At 47.5% G+C, this 16,528-nt stretch overlaps 1 protein-coding gene and 1 pseudogene across 1 annotated transcript in view; both read left to right on the top strand.

Moving 5' to 3' along the window:
* Positions 1-329, top strand: part of AEBP2 (AE binding protein 2) — a 21,531-nt gene extending 21,202 nt beyond the window's left edge. The window contains exon 10 of the mRNA XM_083180737.1: positions 1-329. This exon is cut by the window's left edge and continues 665 nt beyond it. The gene's annotated coding sequence lies outside the window, so the exon portion shown is untranslated.
* Positions 330-1,145: 816 nt separating this feature from the next.
* Positions 1,146-1,242, top strand: LOC146076804 (U6 spliceosomal RNA; annotated as a pseudogene).
* Positions 1,243-16,528: the final 15,286 nt, after the last annotated feature.

Genomic DNA, 16,528 nt, shown 5'->3' on the forward strand with positions numbered 1-16,528 from the left:
TCCCGTGCAGAGCCGGTGAGTGCCAGCGAGATGGTAGCTACATCATCGGCTGGTTATAGTACATACCGATCTGTTATATCGGCTGACGACGAGCCAGTACCTTCACCCAAAATAGTTTATAGATACTGTGGATGCAGCCAGAGACCATAGCACTTCTGCCCCCCGCTGGCGGTGTCCTGTAATGACAACCAGGATGAATTGTATTATGTTGTAGTTATTTTTAAATCTGTATTTGGTCTTCTATCATGGTACGGACAGACCTTGGTGGAATATTGATTTTATTTTTATTTGTTTATTATTTTTTTTCAATAAAATATTAGAATTCAGAAGTGTCCAGATTTATTAATGTGACTTCTGTATCCAGCAAAGTGTATGTAGCGTAGATGTGCACGGACCCCTTATTTCTCCTTCATCCACTAGGTGGCACTGGAGTCACAGTGGGGGACTACAGGGAGCGTGGGCACTTTACATTTAAATGAGCGGGCCAGCTCCTCCCCTTCTTCCCCTCCCAGGCAGTCTATTGTTCCCTATGGGAGCTGGGCACACTTTGGCTTGCTCCTTATGGCAAAGTTATTAGTTATTGAAAGCAGCAAGTTTTCTTGTGAGGACAGGCAGTGTCTGCCGCTACCTGCCTGCAACGTGTGAGAGCTGCCAGGGGTACCTGGCCGCAGCTGTGTGTGGCACGGACCTGGATCCTCGGCGGCAGAGACCGCCATCTCTGGAGATGTGACAGCGGCCGCCGCTGCATGTGGCTCGTGTCATGATCCTACCCCAGCCCCACTGGCTAGTTCTGTGAGTATTACCTGACCCCCCCCCCCCCCAGCTAGCGGAGGGTGAAAATGGCGGTGATAGCATTTGGCGCCATTATGGAGACTGAGCAGCCTGGAGGTGTTTACCGTGCGGCCCCAGTGTTTCCCCAGTGCATCAGAGGATCTGGCGGCCATTTTACACTATGGCACCTCTGCACACATGCTGGAGGCTCCTGGTTGCTGCTCACATCTATAGACTCAGAATACAGCATTTTGCAAGTGTCCTGGTGCCTGAAACCTGCTACAAACTCGCCCAGGCTCTGTGATCAGACAGTGGGGTTCGGAGAATGGTGGGACAGTATTGGGCTGTCTGCAGATGAGGTCATAGCGCTCCTGGTGCTCGCTTCGGCAGCACATATACTAAATTGTAACGATACAGAGAACATTAGCATGGCCCCTGCGCAATCCGTATAATGATATAATACATAGCGCTGCTGCTCCGCTCATGTACTGTCTGTCCTGTCCAGGGATTCTTACTCTGCTTTACACTATACCTACTCGTGTGTGTGTGTGTGTGTGTGTGTGTGTACATCACCCACACACCTTCACAAAGGGGGACCACCCCCAAAACGTTGGTTTCTTTTGCTGTGAATACAACTCGTTTTTGACAAGACCCCAGTGTGCCAGCCTGCTGTTATTTACTATATATATATATATATATATATATATATATATATATATATATAGAGTTGGTTTGCAGGACGGCACTCCACAGATATGGTTGCTTGCCGGTGCCAGGTCTATATTGTAGAAATGCAGTACACTTACCCCCCCAGAAGAAGGATGAAGACCAGCACTCAGGCGAATTTCAGGTGAAGAAAATAATAGGTTTATTCCATGTGCAGTAGAATAGCAACAATGGCTGTCCCGACAGCCGTTTCAACTGGGCTCTAGCCAGTTGTCATCAGGGGAACAGAGCATACAGTTTTCCCAGGTTATAAAGACAAAATTGCGCCAAAAACGAATGTAAATGAGGACCATTTGACCTCACTGTGTCAGGAATGACGTCAGGGAAGCCCTGTCAGGTGGAGAGGGCGGGGGGGCGCAGGGGTGAGTGACAGCGGGAATCCCCGTGCTGGCAGCCTGTGATAGGCTCGCTGCGGGGAACCCGTCATCTACTGTATGCTAGCCGGGTGTTGCTGGGAAACAAGCAGGACTGTGGCAAGATCGTGTGGTGTGTGGCGGGGAAGGGTGCTCGAGGTCTAAGATGTGATCGAGCGGGTGTGCGGGGTGGGGACCGGACCGAGGGTGCAGACGTCAGACCTGTCACAGGGAAGTGTACAAATCATGGATACACGCGGCGGTGTTAGATCGCGATCACTCGGAGCAAATGCATGAGCCGGTACCTGGGTGGCCATGGCAACAGAAATAACAAACAAATCAAATGGAAAATACAGGCGGACAGCGATGTCTCAAGCGGGAGACATAGTGACACATGTTTGTGGGCACACGGCGGTGTCCAACATCTGTATATGAATCTGATAACCACAATAGCTCACGGGGATGTCAAAAAGTCAACATATGTATGTGTAGACACTACGGGCACACGGCGGTGCCCAACAACTTAGGTAGTAACCGGTGTCTAGGTAATAACAAAGTAACACCCAAGCTGGGTGGGAGGCACATGTGGGTCAAGTAGACTAAGTCGACATGTATGTGTGTTGACACTCGGCGGTGTCACTCATGCTATGTGTGCAATAATTGCGGGAGGTCACCAAAGCAATGTGGTGAGTACAAATGCCAGCGGAAGACACACAGCGGTGTCTCGCCTCTGTTGTGCTGACAGTGGTCAACATGCATAAGAGTTGACACAACAATACATATCGCAAAAACTAGTCAGAAACATGGGATAGGTTATCAAACATAAGAAACGATGAAACAGTAAAGAAATAGGGAGAGCACGGCGGCGTCCCTTAGTGGTCGACATATAAACGTGTGGACACACAGCGGTGTCACTCAACATAAAAATAAAAGTACATAGGAAAATGTCAAACACAGGTGCCAGGGGCCCAGGGGCGGAATAATAATAAGAAAGGGATTAAAGAAAACAGCCCATTTTGAAGTCCTCGTTGAGGCCGGATGGGGCCATACAGTTGAGTCTAAATATCCACTGCAGTTCTCTTTGTAAGAGCAGCTTGTCCCTGTCTCCACCTCTTCTTGGTGGGGGTATGTGGTCAATGATGGCACACTTCAATTGGGCAACGTTGTGAGATTTGGAAAGGAAATGTCTTGCCACAGGAAGGTTCTTTAAATCATTGTAAGAATCTGTTGTAGAGAAGCTTTTCTTGATCGAGGAGCGGTGTTGACTAAGTCTCTCTTTGAGCATTCGTGTCGTCTTTCCGACATATAGTAAGTTGCAGGGGCATTTCAGAGCATAAATGACATATCTGCTGTTGCAGTCAAGTCTGTGCTTAATAGAATATGAAATCTGGTCTTGGGGATTGACGAACTTGGAGCCAGTAATCAGAAACTGGCAATTAGAGCAACCTGAACATTTGAATGTCCCCTTCTTTTTGCTGAGCCAGTGTATCTTGCTGGCTGGTGCTGGTTCTGGTGCAGTTTTAACCAGGAGGTCCCTAAGGTTAGGGCCCCTCCTGTACGAAAACCTCGGTGGCTGTGTGAGTTCTTTGCTCAATGTGGGGTCGCTGGAGATGAGGTGCCAGTGTTCTTTGACCTTTTTGCGGATATGGTCTGAAGCAACTGTGAAGGTACTACAGAAGTTCATGGTTTTAGGCTTGGTGGTGCTGATGGGTGATTTGATGCTGAGAAGGTTGTGTCTGTCCAGTTCTTCTACCCGGCGTGTGGCCTCCCTGACCTCTTGAAGGTTGTAACCCCGTTCAAGGAATCTCTCCCCCATGGCTTTGAGTGCCAATTTATTTCTCTCAGGGTCTGAGGTGATACGCTTTACACGTAGAAGTTGGGAGTACGGGAGTCCTCTCTTGAGTGGTGCAGGGTGGAAGCTGTCAGCATGTAGCAGCGTATTTTTATCCGATGCCTTAGAATAGATAGAGGTTTCAATGATGGAGTCCTTCACAGTGATTGTCACATCCAAAAAGTTAATGAATTTATCACTAAAATTCATAGTGAATTTGATTGTGCTTGGAAGGGCATTGAGGTAGTTCATGAATTCAAGGAGTCTCTGCTCACCACCAGTCCAGAGAATGAATAAATCGTCGATGTATCGAACGAAGAGCAAAATGTGATCGTTGAACGATTTATTGCCTGTTATGTGTAGGGTTTCATATACCGACATAACGATATTAGCATACGATGGGGCCATATTGGACCCCATCGCAGTGCCTTGCTTTTGTAAATAAAAGCAGTTCTCGAACAGGAAGTAGTTCTTCGTGAGTATGGTTTCAATGAGGACCAGAAGGTATTCCATTGGAGGCCCCGTATAGTGGATGTTGTCTGTAAGAAAAGAGCGACAGGAGTCCAGTCCCACGGAGTGTGGGATATTCGTGTAGAGGCTGGACACGTCTAGAGTGACCAGCAAGGTCCCTGCAGGGATGTTTTTCAACTGTCCAATCTTTCTCAGGAAATCGCTGGTATCAGATATGAATGTGGGTATCTGTTTCACCACCGGTTGCAAATAAAAGTCCACCAGTTGTGAGATGGGCTGGCAGAGAGAACCTCTGGCCGATATGATCGGTCTTCCCGGTGGGGTCGTCATGGACTTGTGCACTTTGGGCAAAGTGTATAAGAATGGAATCTTGGGATGGTCTTGATGTAAGAAGTTGGCTGTTTCCTCATTGATGAAGGCATTGGTGGTGCCTATTTGTATGATTTGGTCGATAGTCTTTTTATACCTCCAGGTGGGATCAAAGTTGAGGACCTCATAACATGTAGTATCTGCCAGTTGTAATTTGGCTTCCGCAATATAGTATTGGCGATTAAGGAGGACTATACCTCCGCCCTTGTCTGCCGGCCTGATGATGAGTTCACCGTCGTCGGTTAAAGATCTGATAGCCATTCTTTCATCCCTTGTGATGTTGTGGTGGGAAATCTTCTGGGTTTGTATAAAGGGGTTAGTATCCCTTTTGAGCACCCTAGTGAAAGTAGTAATGGACGGGTTGACAGTGGGGGGGTCAAATGTACTCTTGCATTTCAGTCCCGTTGGTTTCGGAATTTGCGTGATGGAGATGGGTGAAGGGGTAGGTTGTTTCAGGAAATAGTCACGAAGTCTGAGTTGTCGTCCCAAGTGATACATATCTACTTGCCATTTAAAGAGGTCTTGCGTCAGGGTCGGCACAAACGATAGACCCTTATTCAGTACAGAGACCTCAGCAGGATTGAGTAGGTGGTTGGAGAGGTTGAATACAACAGAGGCAGTGTTCATTTTGCAGCTTTCTTTTTTCCTTTTTCTCCCACCTCTGCGGGTGGGTAGAGCAGGTTTTTTGGAGGCTTGCGAGTACGTTCTCCTCTGGCCAGGTATCTAGTCTCTTGAGCATTCGAAGTGGTTGCCTCTGAATCGCTGGTAGAAGTATGAGATCTGCTTTCAATATCTGTGAATTGTGCTGGTGGTCGACGTCCTTGGCCACGTCTCTGTTGCGGGCGAGGTCGTCTAAGCTCAATGCGTGAAAACCACGGATAGACCCTGTTCTCTTTGTAATCAAGTTTGACAGTCTTATATTTATTCTTTTTGAATTTGAGCAAGTTTTCTTTGAACTTTTCAATTTCTCTCAGAAGTTTAGATCCAAGTTCACTTGTTGGGTCCTGTATTTGTTGGTATGGTTCAGTGACCTGAAGATCCGTGATGTCCGCTTTAATGAGCTGTTCAAGACATTGCACCATTTGATGCAGAACTCATTGAAGATTTGGCATTCGACAGGGATACGCCAGAGGAGACATACCTGGACTTACTTAAACTCAAGAAAAGGGAGGTTGAACTACAACTACACGGCCAGACTCTATCGCAGTATTTTAAGGAATCCCTTATCCCAAGGGGCTTTAGACTGCATAATCAACCGACACTGGGTAGACACTCCAATGAGTTCTGCATCAAATGGTGCAATGTCTTGAACAAATGTTCTCAAGACTTAATGCTCTTAGTAATTGAGCAAACCTCTGCGGACTTACAGCTCATTAAAGCGGACATCACGGATCTTCAGGTCACTGAACCATACCAACAAATACAGGACCCAACAAGTGAACTTGGATCTAAACTTCTGAGAGAAATTGAAAAGTTCAAAGAAAACTTGCTCAAATTCAAAAAGAATAAATATAAGACTGTCAAACTTGATTACAAAGAGAACAGGGTCTATCCGTGGTTTTCACGCATTGAGCTTAGACGACCTCGCCCGCAACAGAGACGTGGCCAAGGACGTCGACCACCAGCACAATTCACAGATATTGAAAGCAGATCTCATACTTCTACCAGCGATTCAGAGGCAACCACTTCGAATGCTCAAGAGACTAGATACCTGGCCAGAGGAGAACGTACTCGCAAGCCTCCAAAAAACCTGCTCTACCCACCCGCAGAGGTGGGAGAAAAAGGAAAAAAGAAAGCTGCAAAATGAACACTGCCTCTGTTGTATTCAACCTCTCCAACCACCTACTCAATCCTGCTGAGGTCTCTGTACTGAATAAGGGTCTATCGTTTGTGCCGACCCTGACGCAAGACCTCTTTAAATGGCAAGTAGATATGTATCACTTGGGACGACAACTCAGACTTCGTGACTATTTCCTGAAACAACCTACCCCTTCACCCATCTCCATCACGCAAATTCCGAAACCAACGGGACTGAAATGCAAGAGTACATTTGACCCCCCCACTGTCAACCCGTCCATTACTACTTTCACTAGGGTGCTCAAAAGGGATACTAACCCCTTTATACAAACCCAGAAGATTTCCCACCACAACATCACAAGGGATGAAAGAATGGCTATCAGATCTTTAACCGACGACGGTGAACTCATCATCAGGCCGGCAGACAAGGGCGGAGGTATAGTCCTCCTTAATCGCCAATACTATATTGCGGAAGCCAAATTACAACTGGCAGATACTACATGTTATGAGGTCCTCAACTTTGATCCCACCTGGAGGTATAAAAAGACTATCGACCAAATCATACAAATAGGCACCACCAATGCCTTCATCAATGAGGAAACAGCCAACTTCTTACATCAAGACCATCCCAAGATTCCATTCTTATACACTTTGCCCAAAGTGCACAAGTCCATGACGACCCCACCGGGAAGACCGATCATATCGGCCAGAGGTTCTCTCTGCCAGCCCATCTCACAACTGGTGGACTTTTATTTGCAACCGGTGGTGAAACAGATACCCACATTCATATCTGATACCAGCGATTTCCTGAGAAAGATTGGACAGTTGAAAAACATCCCTGCAGGGACCTTGCTGGTCACTCTAGACGTGTCCAGCCTCTACACGAATATCCCACACTCCGTGGGACTGGACTCCTGTCGCTCTTTTCTTACAGACAACATCCACTATACGGGGCCTCCAATGGAATACCTTCTGGTCCTCATTGAAACCATACTCACGAAGAACTACTTCCTGTTCGAGAACTGCTTTTATTTACAAAAGCAAGGCACTGCGATGGGGTCCAATATGGCCCCATCGTATGCTAATATCGTTATGTCGGTATATGAAACCCTACACATAACAGGCAATAAATCGTTCAACGATCACATTTTGCTCTTCGTTCGATACATCGACGATTTATTCATTCTCTGGACTGGTGGTGAGCAGAGACTCCTTGAATTCATGAACTACCTCAATGCCCTTCCAAGCACAATCAAATTCACTATGAATTTTAGTGATAAATTCATTAACTTTTTGGATGTGACAATCACTGTGAAGGACTCCATCATTGAAACCTCTATCTATTCTAAGGCATCGGATAAAAATACGCTGCTACATGCTGACAGCTTCCACCCTGCACCACTCAAGAGAGGACTCCCGTACTCCCAACTTCTACGTGTAAAGCGTATCACCTCAGACCCTGAGAGAAATAAATTGGCACTCAAAGCCATGGGGGAGAGATTCCTTGAACGGGGTTACAACCTTCAAGAGGTCAGGGAGGCCACACGCCGGGTAGAAGAACTGGACAGACACAACCTTCTCAGCATCAAATCACCCATCAGCACCACCAAGCCTAAAACCATGAACTTCTGTAGTACCTTCACAGTTGCTTCAGACCATATCCGCAAAAAGGTCAAAGAACACTGGCACCTCATCTCCAGCGACCCCACATTGAGCAAAGAACTCACACAGCCACCGAGGTTTTCGTACAGGAGGGGCCCTAACCTTAGGGACCTCCTGGTTAAAACTGCACCAGAACCAGCACCAGCCAGCAAGATACACTGGCTCAGCAAAAAGAAGGGGACATTCAAATGTTCAGGTTGCTCTAATTGCCAGTTTCTGATTACTGGCTCCAAGTTCGTCAATCCCCAAGACCAGATTTCATATTCTATTAAGCACAGACTTGACTGCAACAGCAGATATGTCATTTATGCTCTGAAATGCCCCTGCAACTTACTATATGTCGGAAAGACGACACGAATGCTCAAAGAGAGACTTAGTCAACACCGCTCCTCGATCAAGAAAAGCTTCTCTACAACAGATTCTTACAATGATTTAAAGAACCTTCCTGTGGCAAGACATTTCCTTTCCAAATCTCACAACGTTGCCCAATTGAAGTGTGCCATCATTGACCACATACCCCCACCAAGAAGAGGTGGAGACAGGGACAAGCTGCTCTTACAAAGAGAACTGCAGTGGATATTTAGACTCAACTGTATGGCCCCATCCGGCCTCAACGAGGACTTCAAAATGGGCTGTTTTCTTTAATCCCTTTCTTATTATTATTCCGCCCCTGGGCCCCTGGCACCTGTGTTTGACATTTTCCTATGTACTTTTATTTTTATGTTGAGTGACACCGCTGTGTGTCCACACGTTTATATGTCGACCACTAAGGGACGCCGCCGTGCTCTCCCTATTTCTTTACTGTTTCATCGTTTCTTATGTTTGATAACCTATCCCATGTTTCTGACTAGTTTTTGCGATATGTATTGTTGTGTCAACTCTTATGCATGTTGACCACTGTCAGCACAACAGAGGCGAGACACCGCTGTGTGTCTTCCGCTGGCATTTGTACTCACCACATTGCTTTGGTGACCTCCCGCAATTATTGCACACATAGCATGAGTGACACCGCCGAGTGTCAACACACATACATGTCGACTTAGTCTACTTGACCCACATGTGCCTCCCACCCAGCTTGGGTGTTACTTTGTTATTACCTAGACACCGGTTACTACCTAAGTTGTTGGGCACCGCCGTGTGCCCGTAGTGTCTACACATACATATGTTGACTTTTTGACATCCCCGTGAGCTATTGTGGTTATCAGATTCATATACAGATGTTGGACACCGCCGTGTGCCCACAAACATGTGTCACTATGTCTCCCGCTTGAGACATCGCTGTCCGCCTGTATTTTCCATTTGATTTGTTTGTTATTTCTGTTGCCATGGCCACCCAGGTACCGGCTCATGCATTTGCTCCGAGTGATCGCGATCTAACACCGCCGCGTGTATCCATGATTTGTACACTTCCCTGTGACAGGTCTGACGTCTGCACCCTCGGTCCGGTCCCCACCCCGCACACCCGCTCGATCACATCTTAGACCTCGAGCACCCTTCCCCGCCACACACCACACGATCTTGCCACAGTCCTGCTTGTTTCCCAGCAACACCCGGCTAGCATACAGTAGATGACGGGTTCCCCGCAGCGAGCCTATCACAGGCTGCCAGCACGGGGATTCCCGCTGTCACTCACCCCTGCGCCCCCCCGCCCTCTCCACCTGACAGGGCTTCCCTGACGTCATTCCTGACACAGTGAGGTCAAATGGTCCTCATTTACATTCGTTTTTGGCGCAATTTTGTCTTTATAACCTGGGAAAACTGTATGCTCTGTTCCCCTGATGACAACTGGCTAGAGCCCAGTTGAAACGGCTGTCGGGACAGCCATTGTTGCTATTCTACTGCACATGGAATAAACCTATTATTTTCTTCACCTGAAATTCGCCTGAGTGCTGGTCTTCATCCTTCTTCTGGGGGGGTAAGTGTACTATATATATATATATATATATATATATATATATATATATATATATATGTGTGAAGGAAGAAAGAAAGAGACTGGCACTCAAGGGTCTTTGTAAAAAGCAGTGTATTCCTGTGAATACACTGCTTTTTACAAAGACCCTTGAGTGCCAGTCTCTTCCTTCCTATATCCCATTGTTTGTATGGGCACCGGGGCAGCTGACCTACTGGAGTGAGTGCCGGACCGTATCACCATATATATATATATATATATATATATATAGGGAATAGAACAAAGCAAAGGGCACTCAGGGTCTTTTGCAGGTGAAAAGACCCTGAGTGCCCTTTGTTCTATTCCCTATGTATACCAGGGGCTGCAAGGCCCTGATTGCTGGCACCGGGGCACTTCTACCCCACTTTGGCTTCACCTAAGTCCTGCAGTGCCGAATCCATCCCTGCTCTATATATATATATATATATATATATATATATATATATATATATATATATATTCTCGTTTCCTCTACCTCCCCATGGCAGCCGAACACATGGGTTTCCTCCCTTATAGGTAGACATCTGGAAAGGAAAAGAAAGACACTGCCCCTATATAAGGTCCGCCCACCTAAGGCTCTGTGTCTTTTTTTTCCTTTCCAGGTGGACAGGAGGCTTACCCTGTGAACAGCTGCTGGTCTTCCCCACTGCCTAATGCAGCAGGGGTTTTAGACCCATGGTAAGGTAGAGGTGGTTGGGAACCTGTCAGCTAGGCGGCCCGCTGTCTAGTACAGTAAGGGCCGTTTCTATGAGTTTGCCCCATGTACTGACCGTATGCTGTGGAATACTGGGCGTCCGGTATAAGCATGGTGCCCCTGTGAGCCAGGCGGCTGGCGCGTGCAGCGTCTCCCCCTCTGTGTAGCGCAGGTGCTTCCAGCCACGTGTGTGCCTGGAGTGCCGGGGCGCGCATGCCAGCGCTTGGTGATGACGCTGCGGCGTCGGGCGGAGGGGAGGGGACGCTGGAGGGGGCTGCGGCGGTGACGCGGGCGTCCGGCGTCATAAGAGGGCGCCAGGACAGCCTGACCTGCGTGGATGGCGGAAGCGTTAAGCGGAAGCAAGGGGCAAACGGAATTGAGAAGTGGATTGAAGTGCTGTATCCCTGCACTGCAGAAATAAGAATACTTTACAGCATGCGCTGCAGGGACTTCTCTCTTATTTTACTGTGGCTAATTGGTATAGTTTTTTACAGTATTATACAATGGAGGAGGAGAGAAGGCAGCCATCTAAGTCAGGGTAAACCTAGGCTGGATGTTTTTTCTTTTTGGTTAATTTTTACTGGTATGGTAGCTGCTTTTATTGGATACTGATGGTATATTACTGTATACCTAGGTCTGAAACTGGCAAAGAGAAAGCTGAGGCCAAGGCAAAGCACAAGAAACGGACTGCTAAATGTGTCCTCTGTGATAAAGACCTGTCAGATAAATGCACAGGGTCTGTGTGTGAGAAGTGTAAAAGGCCACCAATGCTGGGGCCGGATCAAATGAAGGACCTGGTGTCCATGTTGAGAATCTCCTTGGCAGATACCTTTGTCACAAAGGATGACCTAGCCAAGATGTCCCTTAAGAGACCCAGGGAGGTTTTGTCAGAGGATTCAGATGGATCAGAGGGCCCGGCAGCAGGCCATGATGATGATGTTGTAGAGGAAGGCGAAGTTGTACAGGAAAAGCCAGATCCTGGCTTTAATCCAGACCTGCTGGAAAACTTGCTGGGCTTAATCAATAAATCCCTGAACATAGAAGACCCCCCTGAGGAGGGCAAGTTGCAGGACTTGTTGTTCAAAGACAAGAAAAAAAAAGCCAAAGCTTTTCCCTTGTCTGAGGCATTAAAGGAGGTAGTTGAGGAGGAATGGGCTAACCCTGACAAGAAGGTTGCAGCCCCGGTCAGGGTGGCAAAGATGTACCCTTTCGAGGATAAGCTCGTTAAGCATTGGGAAGCTGCTCCCAAGGTGGACGCTGCAATTGCGAGAATATCCAGAAAGACTACTCTCCCGTTAGAAGATGCCAATATCTTTAAAGATAGCATGGAGAGAAAAATGGAGATTACCCTGAGGAAACAACATGTGACATCAGGGGCGGCAATTAAAGCATCCTCAGCTATTGCGGTGACTTCACGGGTTCTTATGTCATGGTGTCAGGACCTAGAATCTGACTTAATGGATGGCATCAAAAGGGCTGAACTACTTAAGGTGGTGCAGAACATGCAAGTGGCCATTGAGTTCGTCTGCGACGCATCTCTGGATGCGGTAAGGTTGTCAGCAAGGGCTAATGCGAGTACAGCGGTAGCAAGGTGAGCTCTATGGCTGAAGCCTTGGGCGGCGGATGCCCAGTCCAAGAATAAATTGGTTTCGTTGCCCTTCCATGGTGAATATTTGTTCGGTGCCAAACTGGACGATATTATCTCTAAGCTTTCTGGAGGGAAATCAGTATGGCTCCCGCAGGACAAGGCAGCAAGGAAACCTTTTAATAGGTTTCAGCGGTTTCAAACCCCAGACCTTAAAGAGGCCAGAACCTATAGGCCAGGTAGGGGGTATAGAAGGCCCTGGTTCGGGAACAGAGGTTCCTTTCGAGGGCAGCGAAGCAAAGAGGGCAGGTTTGGATTCCGTAACCTGTCCCAATGACGCCAGGTGCAGGGTCGGAGGCAGGCTATTGAAGTATCAGCAGGCTTGGCTCCATTCCACACAGGACAAGTGGGTGCAGGAGATCGTTTCCAGCGGGTATCGGATAGAATTTGTCAAACCACCAGGGAACTGGCAAGAAGCTTCTCCCATGCCAAAGTGCCCGCAGGAGAGAAAAGCTCTTTTGGACAGCCTAAAGAAAATGATGGCCCAAGGAGTGGTGGTGAGAGTCCCGGAGGATCAGGAAGGCCGGGGGTGGCAGTCCCGGTTCTTCGTAGTGAAGAAAGCCTCGGGGGGCTTCAGGACCATTCTGGACCTGAGGAGGCTGAATTCTTTCGTGCACGCAAAAAAATTCAAGATGGAGTCTATCCGGTCCATTCTACTGGATATAAGGCAAGGCTCTTTTCTCACCACCATAGACTTAAAGGACGCTTACCTGCACATACCCATATACGCAGATCACCAAAAATTCCTAAGGTTTTGCCTAGGGGGGATTACGTATCAGTTCCATTCGGACTCTCCACGTCCCCAAGGACTTTCACGAAGGTACTGATAGTTCATTGCCAATCTCAGGCAAGAGGGGATAGCAATTTAGGCGTACCTGGACGACCTTCTGATAATGGCCAATACAAGGGAGTTAGCCTTGATTCATACACAGAGAGTGATACATTACTTAGAAAAGCATGGCTGGATCATAAACGTGGAAAAAAGCCAGCTAAGACCGTCAAGGGTAGTAAAGTACCTAGGGGTCGTGATAGACACCGGGCTAATGAGGATCACCCTGACGGAAGAGAGAATAGGAAAATTGAGAAAAGAGGTAAGGAGCCTTATGGTGAAACATGCAGTGAGATCGGCGGACTGCATGAAGATTCTTGGTCTAATGGCGGCAGCTCAGGACACTGTCGGTTGGTCCCGGTTTCATACAAGGTCCCTACAAAGCTGTTTCCTGTCCCAATGGGATGGGGACGGAAAGAATCTGAATCAAAGGATCACCCTATCAAGAGGCGCGTTGGCAGACCTCAAATGGTGGTCAGACACAAGCAAATTTCGCCAAGGGAGATCCTTCAGAGAGGAAAATCAGGTGGTTCTCACAACCGACACCAGCAGTACAGGCTGGGGAGCGATCTATGCAGGAGAGGCCGCTCAGGGAGTTTGGAGAGGTGCAGCCAAAGGGCTACATTCCAACTTAAAAGAGATGAGGGCAGTCACCTTGGCCTGCAAGCATTTCCAACATCGTCTATACCAAAAAAATCTGCTAGTAAGGTCGGACAATCAAGTTGTCGTGGCCTATATAAACAAACAGGGAGGCACGAGAAGCAGGAGCCTCATGAAAGAAGTGGCAGTACTGCTGCAATGGGCCGAGACATGGACGAAGAGTCTGAAGGCAGTATTTATAGCCGGAGAGAGGAATCAGCAAGCAGACTCTCTGAGCAGGGTACTGCTAAGGCCAGGGGAATGGGAGCTGCGTCAGGAGGTCTTCGACAGGATAGTTCACAGATGGGGCTTACCATCAGTGGATTTGATGGCTACCAGCAGGAATGCGAAGGTGCCGAGATTTGTGTCAAGACACTGGGAGCCTCGAGCATGGCAAGTAGACGCTCTGTCAGCAGAGTGGGGGAGAGGTCTATTGTACGCCTTTCCACCATTCCCTGTGATTCCTCGGATCCTCAGCAAACTACAGAGGGAACAGGCCACTGTTATAATGATTCTACCGTTCTGGCCGAGGAGATCTTGGTTCCCCAGGGTGACGAGGATGGCGGTAGAAGGCCCATGGTTTCTGCCTCAGGAACAGGATCTACTGAGGCAAGGGGAGTTCGTCCAACCACAGCCAGAGCACTGGAGATTAGCGGCGTGGTTACTGAAACCAGAACCTTGAGGGGTGAGGGGTTCTCAGTGAGAGTTGTGAACACCCTGTTGAAAGCTAGGAAGAACTCAACATCAAAGACCTACTACAGGATCTGGGAGGCTTATGTGCGGTTCTGCAGAAGTAAAAACAGGAATCATCGGGACATTTCTACGGTCTTAGAATTTCTTCAGGAGGGCCTGGATAAAGGGCTATCGGTAAGCTCCCTAAAGGTGCAGATCTCAGCGATTAGTGCCATGCTGGATTCCAGGATAGCGGAAAACCGCTACGTGCAGAGGTTTGTGCAGGCTATTAAAAAAATCAGGCCGGTGTTTCACAACCCGATTGCACCCTGGGATCTCAATATAGTACTGAATGCTCTGACCGAGGAGCCTTTCGAACCTTTGGACAAGGTGCCCATGAAGTTCCTTACGGCGAAAGTGGCCATCACGTCGGCCAGGAGGGTGTCTGAGCTTCAGGCACTCTGGGCCGAGGAGCCTTTCCTAAACTTCTTTGAGGAAAAGGTGGTCTTGAGGACAAATCCTCACTTTCTGCCCAAAGTGGTATCCCAATTCCACATAAATCAAGAGATCGTTCTACCCTCTTTCTGCAGCAAACCAACTAACACCAAGGAAGCCAAGCTTCATAAACTGGACGTTAGCAGGGCCTTGAAAATCTACCTTCAAAGGGTGGAATCGGTGAGGAAAACCAAAAGGCTATTCATAATCTCAGAGGGTAGGAATAAAGGACTGGGAGCCTCCAAAGCCACCATTGCAAGGTGGATCAAGAACTGTATTGCAGAGGCATATAACGTAAAGGAAGTGGAACTCCCAAAAGGCCTGAGAGCTCACTCCACCAGAGCTGTCGCTGCATCCTGGGCCGAGAAAGAAGCGATTTCTTTGGACGAATTATGTAAGGCCGCTTGCTGGGCCTCGGCTCACACTTTTACTAAACATTATAGGGTGGATGTGGGAGCCTCAAGTGATGCCAAAGTAGGCAGAAGGATCCTTAGTGCTGTTATTTAAAAGAAAGATATAAGGGACTGGAGAGAATGAGAGAAGGCTGAAGCTCGGCAAAGCAACTGAGTGGAAAGCACTAATACGGAGTGAAGTTAACTCCGCGGAGTATACTTTTTGTATGGTTTTGTTTTTCTTCATTAATCTTCTCTCTCTCTACTTTGCATATCACTGCGTATGGTATATTTTGATTTAATTTAATTGAGCTTAATATTTTGTTGCCCGCCCAGTGATTGAAACTGCTAGGGTATTACCCATGTGTTCGGCTGCCATGGGGAGGTAGAGGAAAGTACGGATTCTTACCGGTTAATACGCTTTCCTCTACTCCTCCATGGCAGCATATTTCCCGCCTCTTGTGGGATTGTTTATATTAACATTCATTACTGTATATATATTTTGTGGTTTATTATGCTATGAGGGAATAGTGTATAAGCTTGATAATTGAAAGACACAGAGCCTTAGGTGGGCGGACCTTATATAGGGGCAGTGTCTTTCTTTTCCTTTCCAGATGTCTACCTATAAGGGAGGAATCCCATGTGTTCGGCTGCCATGGAGGAGTAGAGGAAAGCGTATTAACCGGTAAGAATCCGTACTTTCACCCACACCAGCACCAGCCACCCTAAGTGTCCATCCTGATGAAAAGGCATGATTTGCCTTGAAAAACGTCGATATGACACTGCTGTAATTTGCACCTTTTATTATCTGCATAAATGATCTTTTCTTCAAATCCGAGAGTGCCGCCCTTCTTCCTTCTGTCTTGTCGACATGACAGAGGATATTGGACATTTTTATATATATATATATATATATATATATATATATATATACACATAGTAGTAGTACGTTTATTTATAAGGCGCCGCAACGTGTCCGCAGCGCCGTACATAGCAAACAAATTACAAGGTAACGTACAGGGTGTGTTGAAAAATACAGTATAAATAGGGGTATAGCTGGTAGAAATAAAATCAGCATCAGTTCAGAAGTAGGTGTCAAAATTGTCGAGGAGACTGAAGATGAAGATGAAGCAGAGGAAGAGAAGAACAGGACAGGAGCACAGGTGAGGTAAAGAGGTAGGGTGAGGCAGGAGGACCCTACTCATACTAAAAATAGGTGGGTGGACGAACG

Source organism: Crinia signifera, chromosome 4 (assembly GCF_055691185.1).
Source record: "Crinia signifera chromosome 4, ASM5569118v1, whole genome shotgun sequence".
NCBI classification, from domain to species: Eukaryota; Metazoa; Chordata; class Amphibia; order Anura; family Myobatrachidae; genus Crinia; species Crinia signifera.